This window comes from Vigna unguiculata, chromosome 4 (genome assembly GCF_037176805.1).
Source record: "Vigna unguiculata cultivar grain cowpea cultivar isolate G323 ecotype 2 chromosome 4, ASM3717680v1, whole genome shotgun sequence".
In the NCBI taxonomy this organism is placed as follows: Eukaryota; Viridiplantae; Streptophyta; class Magnoliopsida; order Fabales; family Fabaceae; genus Vigna; species Vigna unguiculata.
In genome coordinates, this window is record NC_140795.1 from 40,600,179 (window position 1) to 40,606,833 (window position 6,655).

Here is a 6,655-nt window from a genome sequence, read left to right on the forward strand (position 1 = left end):
ATCAATTTCACTAGGTGTAGTATAACATTTTAAAATGCCTATGTATGACTGCATTTTTTTCTGTGCATGTAATGAAAATATTTTCTACTTTAAGAATTATAATATTAAAATTAAAAAACTACAGAAAGTAAATTAAAAATTCCTGCAATGGAAAGTAGTGCGATTGGTTACTACTTTTATAATGGACTGTGACGTTAATAAAAATTTTAATGGAAAGAAAATGTGTAGCATTTGTTCATGTCAAATTCTGCATCTGCTTCAACTTTTTGACTGTATAGATTATATCTGAAACTGGGACAGGAAAAGCACCTTCTCAAAAGTTCCACAATCATTAGATCACATTTCTGTTATTTCTTAATCCAACCCAATCAATTTTTCTTTACGTTTTACATCTACGTCAAAATCTAGGACAAATTATATACCACTACGTACGTGAAAACTTGCATCACATCAAAATTAGAGTAACTCATAAAAAATGAGATGAATGTTTAATTTAATAAATTTAGATACTTTTATTAACTTTTTATTTATAATAGGTTTAAAGCCTTATATGTTTTATTGAGTTTTTATTATTTAATTTTTCTGTAAATGATATAACTATTTATTTATTCATTTATTTATTTGTGAAATATGGGATTTTTTAGTCAATACAAAATAGTATTTCGGTTTACATAACAATAATGTTTTTTTATTGATTTGATTGAAACTATACTTATAACATGATCACTACTAAACAAATTCATATTTTTTGTCAATTTTTTTTTGAATTTTTTATTTTGTAAAAAATATTTATAAATTTTGTTATAAAAGAAATTTGCAGGAAATTACTGTCAGTTGCAAAATATTTTGTATAAAACACTTTTCCCAACAAATTTTGTAAGAAATACTTACGAATTTTATAATTTTTTAGGAAATAATTACTCACAAAAAAATTATTGGCCAATTTAGATCGTTAGAAAAGATAGCAGAAAAAAGTTTTTTCTTATAAATTTTTTTAATAAATTTGCAAGAAAATTCTCATGTAATAAGAAAAGTTTTAGTAATGGATCATTATATTTTCTATGTCATTATTGTAAAGTAGTGAAGGAATTTGTTGTCACCGTCCTCGTGATTTTATCACATGAAAATAGATGTCAATTGAAAAATATAAAGTACTCAATATAAAAAAAGTTAACAAAAACTAAAATGAAAATATCCAAATTTATAAAACATTAGAACTTAAATTAAATTTAACATAAAAAATGGTTTCGGGTTAATGAAAGGAGGGAGAGAGAGAAATTGCACGACACACAAATTAAACAGCATTACTATAAGATAAATGTAGTATACTTTTTTATTTCTTTTCATTATTCTTTTCAAAACTATACAAAATGTGTTTAATGTTTTCAAACTATTTGATATCTTTGATGAAATCATACAATACTATAAAAAAAATAGTGAAATAAGGCTTGGAATTATTATAGTGAATTTGGTGTGTTCACAACGTCAATGGTGACGATAATATTTGAAACTAAACCAAATAATCAGCTTTTGCCAGCTACTTCAATTGTTGTTTTTATGCTTTTGGTTAGACGTGCGGAAGAAAATGACTAGTAAATTAGTGAGAACAACATATTACTACAAAATTATTTTGTAGATTTTGAAAATGTTTTTGATGGTTCTATTCTAAAATTTAACTAAGCTTTCTACTTTCATTGTCCACTTGTCATGGGAATAAATTAAACAACAAAACTTGCTCAAATTATTGGTGTTATTCTTCAATTAATAATTTTACTTAAATACTTCATATTTTATTAAATCTACGCAGTATTAGGCGTGTTAACCGAATTAATTAAAAAAAAAAACTGAAAATTGATCCAAATACTGAAAATTGAAAAAAAAAAAAAAACTAAAAGGTTTTAGATGGATTTGGGTTTATTTTGTCTCTAAGAATTGAGTTGAATACACAGTTTGAAATTTCAAAATCAACCCAAACCAAATCCAATTGCAATATGTCTTCAATATTTTCTTTTATCATTGCTATTATCAATATAATAATAATTATTATTATATAAAGTTATCCATTTCAATGTAAATATTTTAGTAGAATTATTTTATTCACTTCACAAATTTAATTTGCAAGCTTTTTTATTCTATTTTATTGTTAATGTTGTCAACTCTTTCTGTTTTTCTTTTCCAATTTTATTTGATTTTGTTTTGTATGCAATTCTGTTGATACACCAACTAGTGCTCTGTTATTGTCTATCTTAGACTGTAATGAACTATCAACAAAATTCTTATAGTATAGATTTTCTTGTATCAGCTTTTTATTTTTCTGGCTATTCTATCATCATCATTTCTTTATATATATTTTTTTTCTTCATGGCCACTGTTCCAGAACCAAATTAAAAGGTTCTCTTTTTAATGATTTACAACATCGTTCTTCGCTCTCTCCAACAGTTGCTACATTTTACATACCTACTGTAATGATGCTGATTGGGTTTCGGATATAGATGACAGACGATCTACTTTTGTTGCCTGTATTTTCTTTGAACCCAATTTAGTTGCACGTTCCAGTGTTGAGACCAAATATAGAAGTCTTGTTATTACTGCTTTTGAAATTTTATGACTACATTTACTTCTCAAAGAATTTCACATCAGTTGTACTATCATAGTAATTTTCTATGATGATTAAAGCATTGTTGCTCCAACTATAATCAAGGAATCCCACAACCTTTTATTATAACAGAATTTTAAGTATAATTGAAAAATAACATCAATAATTATATGTAAGTTTTTTCTTAAATAAAAGAACAACTTTTTAATTCATTGTGCATATGAGAAATAACTTATAAATCATTTCATAAGATTAAATTAAGTCAAAATTAAAATTTTGAAAATAATATGTTGAAAGTCCACATCGACTAGAGATAAGATTATTTCATAGTATATAAATGGTGTGCAAATCGGTTGTGTAGAATTGAGTTAGACTTAAAGTCCACGTCTAACATAGTATCTTAATTAAGTTAGAGCCTATCTTAACAAACTTTCTTAGACATTTTATTGTTCCACTCGATATTAGATTGCTAATAGACTACCCATTTCTAGACTCATGTACGAGATAAGATCATTTAATAGTATATAAAAAATTTCCTATATCAAAAAAAAAAATTATATTTTGATTCTCACAATATTTTGTATCTTGAGTTGGTACGATAATTAATGAACCGCAATAAATGATCATTAGTTAAAAATGTCAGGAACAAAAAAAACTCGAAATTAGTAGGGTAGTTAGCATGTGTATTTGGACAACAATAATTGATGATGTCTGTGGGAAGGGTGTCGAAGCCATACAGAGGTGTGTGCTGTAATAAAATACAATCATAAAAATGGTGTGAACTGTGAGGACATGTTGTTTTGAATTTATGGAGAGGACAAAATTTGTTCTGAAAAGGCCACCAATGATGATGGAAATTTCCTCTTCATTATTTCACATGCACTGAAAAGTTCATAAATGAGTTTCTATATTTGTTTTATGCATACCAAGTTTAGGTATATTATGCTTTCTATCTAAGGAAGATCAATAATTTATGGTAGTTACTATTGTTTGATAGAGGTAGAAAAGATATAATTGTTATCAAAAGTTATTCAACTAGCCTCTACTTTTTGTGATATATTTGTATATATGATTGTCCATTTTGAAGAAATAGGGTTTGATATAGAACAAGTACCTAAGTTTCATGGTAGAAATTTGAATGCAATAACGGTTTTTTTTTCAATGTGGTATAAGTTATTTTTAATATATATATATATATATATATATATATATATATATATATATATATATATATATTAAAAATTGTATACAGAGTAATTAAAAGTATAAATAACTAATCAATATTTTCTTGATTTTTGGAAATGACATTTAAAAATATGGAAAACAATTTTTTTTAAAATATTACACTTAAGAGGATTTCTAACTAAGTGGTGAAATTTCTTGTTATGAGGGACTATAGAATTCAAGTTATAAACTTGTATATATTTTAGGTATCACTTGTACTTTAGTAATGAAAATTCTTGTTTGTCTATGTATAAAAAATCCATTATGCATCTAACAACAATAACTCTTTCGTCAAATTATAAGAGCATGAATATCCTAGGCATTGTTCATATGGAACACGACAATTTCAGATAATGTTCTTTGTATGAAAGCAACATTACTACAAAATTTGAATATTATACAGGAAATATAGTTTTATAGCAAAATATTTTTTAATATGTTTACTATCAGGTTATTTTGTTTATATGATTCCATATATAATGCAATAATTCATATATTGTTTATAATTTTAATGTCCATGTGCAATGAATGATCATATAACATTTAAAAACTCATTTATTTGAATTATTTCATGGTAAATATTTCCCACTGGTACTCTCTTCTTCATGTTGACAATTATGTTAATTAATCATGCCGAATCGAATACAAAGTTATAATCAATGTTATATATATATATATATATATATATATATATATATATATATATATATATATATATATATATGTAAGATCCCATTTCCTTTTTCCAGCCCTAAAGGTTAGTGGGCTGCCCTACAGTTGTGGGCCTAAAGGCCGGCCCATAGTATAAGTCCTTAGGTCTGCCCTAAAACCTAGGGTACCCTACCACTTTCAGAAAAAGCTTTGCCTTGCCTTGAGCCGCAGCCGCCACCCCCTTTCGCTAGGGTTCCGTTCGACTGTCACGTAAGTAACTCTAAACCTATTGTACTTACCTCCTAAAGCTTTACATTCGTTTTCCACCGATTAAAATCCGAAAATAATCGTGTACACCGCTGTTCCGCCAGTTCTTAGGTCCATCACTCGAGCTACTGTGCTCCAAGGTCCCGCGTCGGAGTTCCGTTAGCTCTTTTCCAGGTACGGGAAGTTAGGGTTCTAGTTTCGAGTCCTTTTTGAGCTGTTTATGAGTTATTTGTTGTTTGTACGGTTTGATCCTTTGTTTTGATGCGTGTGAATAGCTTGCATGTGTTGTTTGGCCGGAAAACATGGCGGTACAGCGAAGAACAGTGGCGAGACCTGTTAATCTCGCCCAAGCGAGTCCATCTCGCCTAGGCGAGATGAAACAGGGAGCTCGCCTAAGTTTTTTGCGCGAAAAGTCGCCCAGGCGGCTCGCTCAATTTTTGAGCGAGCAAGCAACTCGCCCAAGCGAGAGGGATCTCGCTTAAGCGAGATCCCGTGTTGCCCATGCCCTAGTTTTTGGCACTCTCGCCTGAGCGAGGGGGAGGCTCGCCTGAGCGAGCACGTCTCGCCTGAGCGAGACCCCTCAGCCTGAGCGAGGTGCTGGGCGAGACAGTGCTGTGTTTTGGATGTTTGATGGTTCCCGAATAATTTATCTTGGTTGAGTATGATTGTATGATGATGGACATGTATATAATGGAGTATGAAGTATATTTTTGGCATGATTCATGAATTGTGGATGAATGGGTTGGTATGAGACTTAGCATGTAAAATGAATGTGTGGTTTGGAATTAAAAGAACATGGTTTTGACATGAGATGAGACCCTAGACTTATTGGGGTGGTGATAATCAGAGGTATGAATTTGGGATGTGATTGATATGAGGATTAAACTTCAAGGGTTGATAAGGAATTGATAATATTATTTAATATTCTTTTATTGCTGATTTTACGAATGTTGGTCCGTGTCAGCGTGTAATTTCCTTGGGGTCTCTAGGTGAGACCTCCGGGGTCGCGCTTCAGTGGTCGGGACGTAATTCCATGGCCCCTGCTAGTGGGTGTTCATGGTGGTGCCCCATCTGTATAACTAGGTAAGGATTCAAGGTAAGGTTGCATCCTGACGCTCCGAGGAGTCAGTTAGCCTCACTTAGAGCGGACTGACTCTTGTGGTGGGAGTAGCAGGAGGCCTGAAACTCATTAAGGGCTAACCTTGTGGTGGGAGAGATTTTTGATTCATCGTAACACTGGTAACACGTGGCTCAGGATCGAGCAGCTCAGGGTTGAGCAGGGGTATCCACCACAAGTGTAAGCATCCGCTGAATCCGACCGATTTATACGTATCCGGATGAGTCGAGTCGAGTCGTAGTGTATTGAATGAAGAGTCATAACATGTTTGGTTGCTATGTGGATAAGATGATGAAAATATATTTGATTGCATGTTGAATATGTTGATTGGCTCTAGCTTACCCGTTTTGTTGTATGGTTGTGATGTATGTGGTTGTTCTTTCTTGCGATGATCATCAACATGGTTGATGGGAGCAGATGGGCGAGGTTCTCGTGGTCAGCAAGGGAATGGCGATTCGGCAGCTTAGCCATCTGGGCTGGAGTCTTTTACTCACGATTTCTTTAGGGATACGACCCTTGTATCAGCTTATGATTTCTTTCTCTACTCTCCTCGTTAGAATTGTATCTGTTTATGTTGGCATCGTGGTGTGTCAGGTTGTAGGGGTTGCGTTAAGGACCCCAAGACTACGCTGCTTTACTTTATCGCGTAACGTTTCCTTTAATTTCGTTTAATAATAAAATGGGACATTACAAAATATATATATATATATATATATATATATATATATATATATATATATATATATATATATATATATATATATATATATATATAAATTATGTTAATTAATTATACGTTG

The 6,655-nt window shown here is 31.0% G+C and overlaps 1 long non-coding RNA gene across 1 annotated transcript in view; it reads left to right on the top strand.

The window, feature by feature from the left end:
- Positions 1 to 6,337, top strand: part of LOC146887166 (uncharacterized) — a 66,995-nt gene extending 60,658 nt beyond the window's left edge. The window contains exon 3 of the long non-coding RNA XR_014994289.1: positions 6,273 to 6,337. This is a non-coding gene — a long non-coding RNA (uncharacterized LOC146887166). The remainder of the gene's footprint in view (positions 1 to 6,272) is intronic.
- The last annotated feature ends 318 nt before the right edge of the window (positions 6,338 to 6,655 follow it).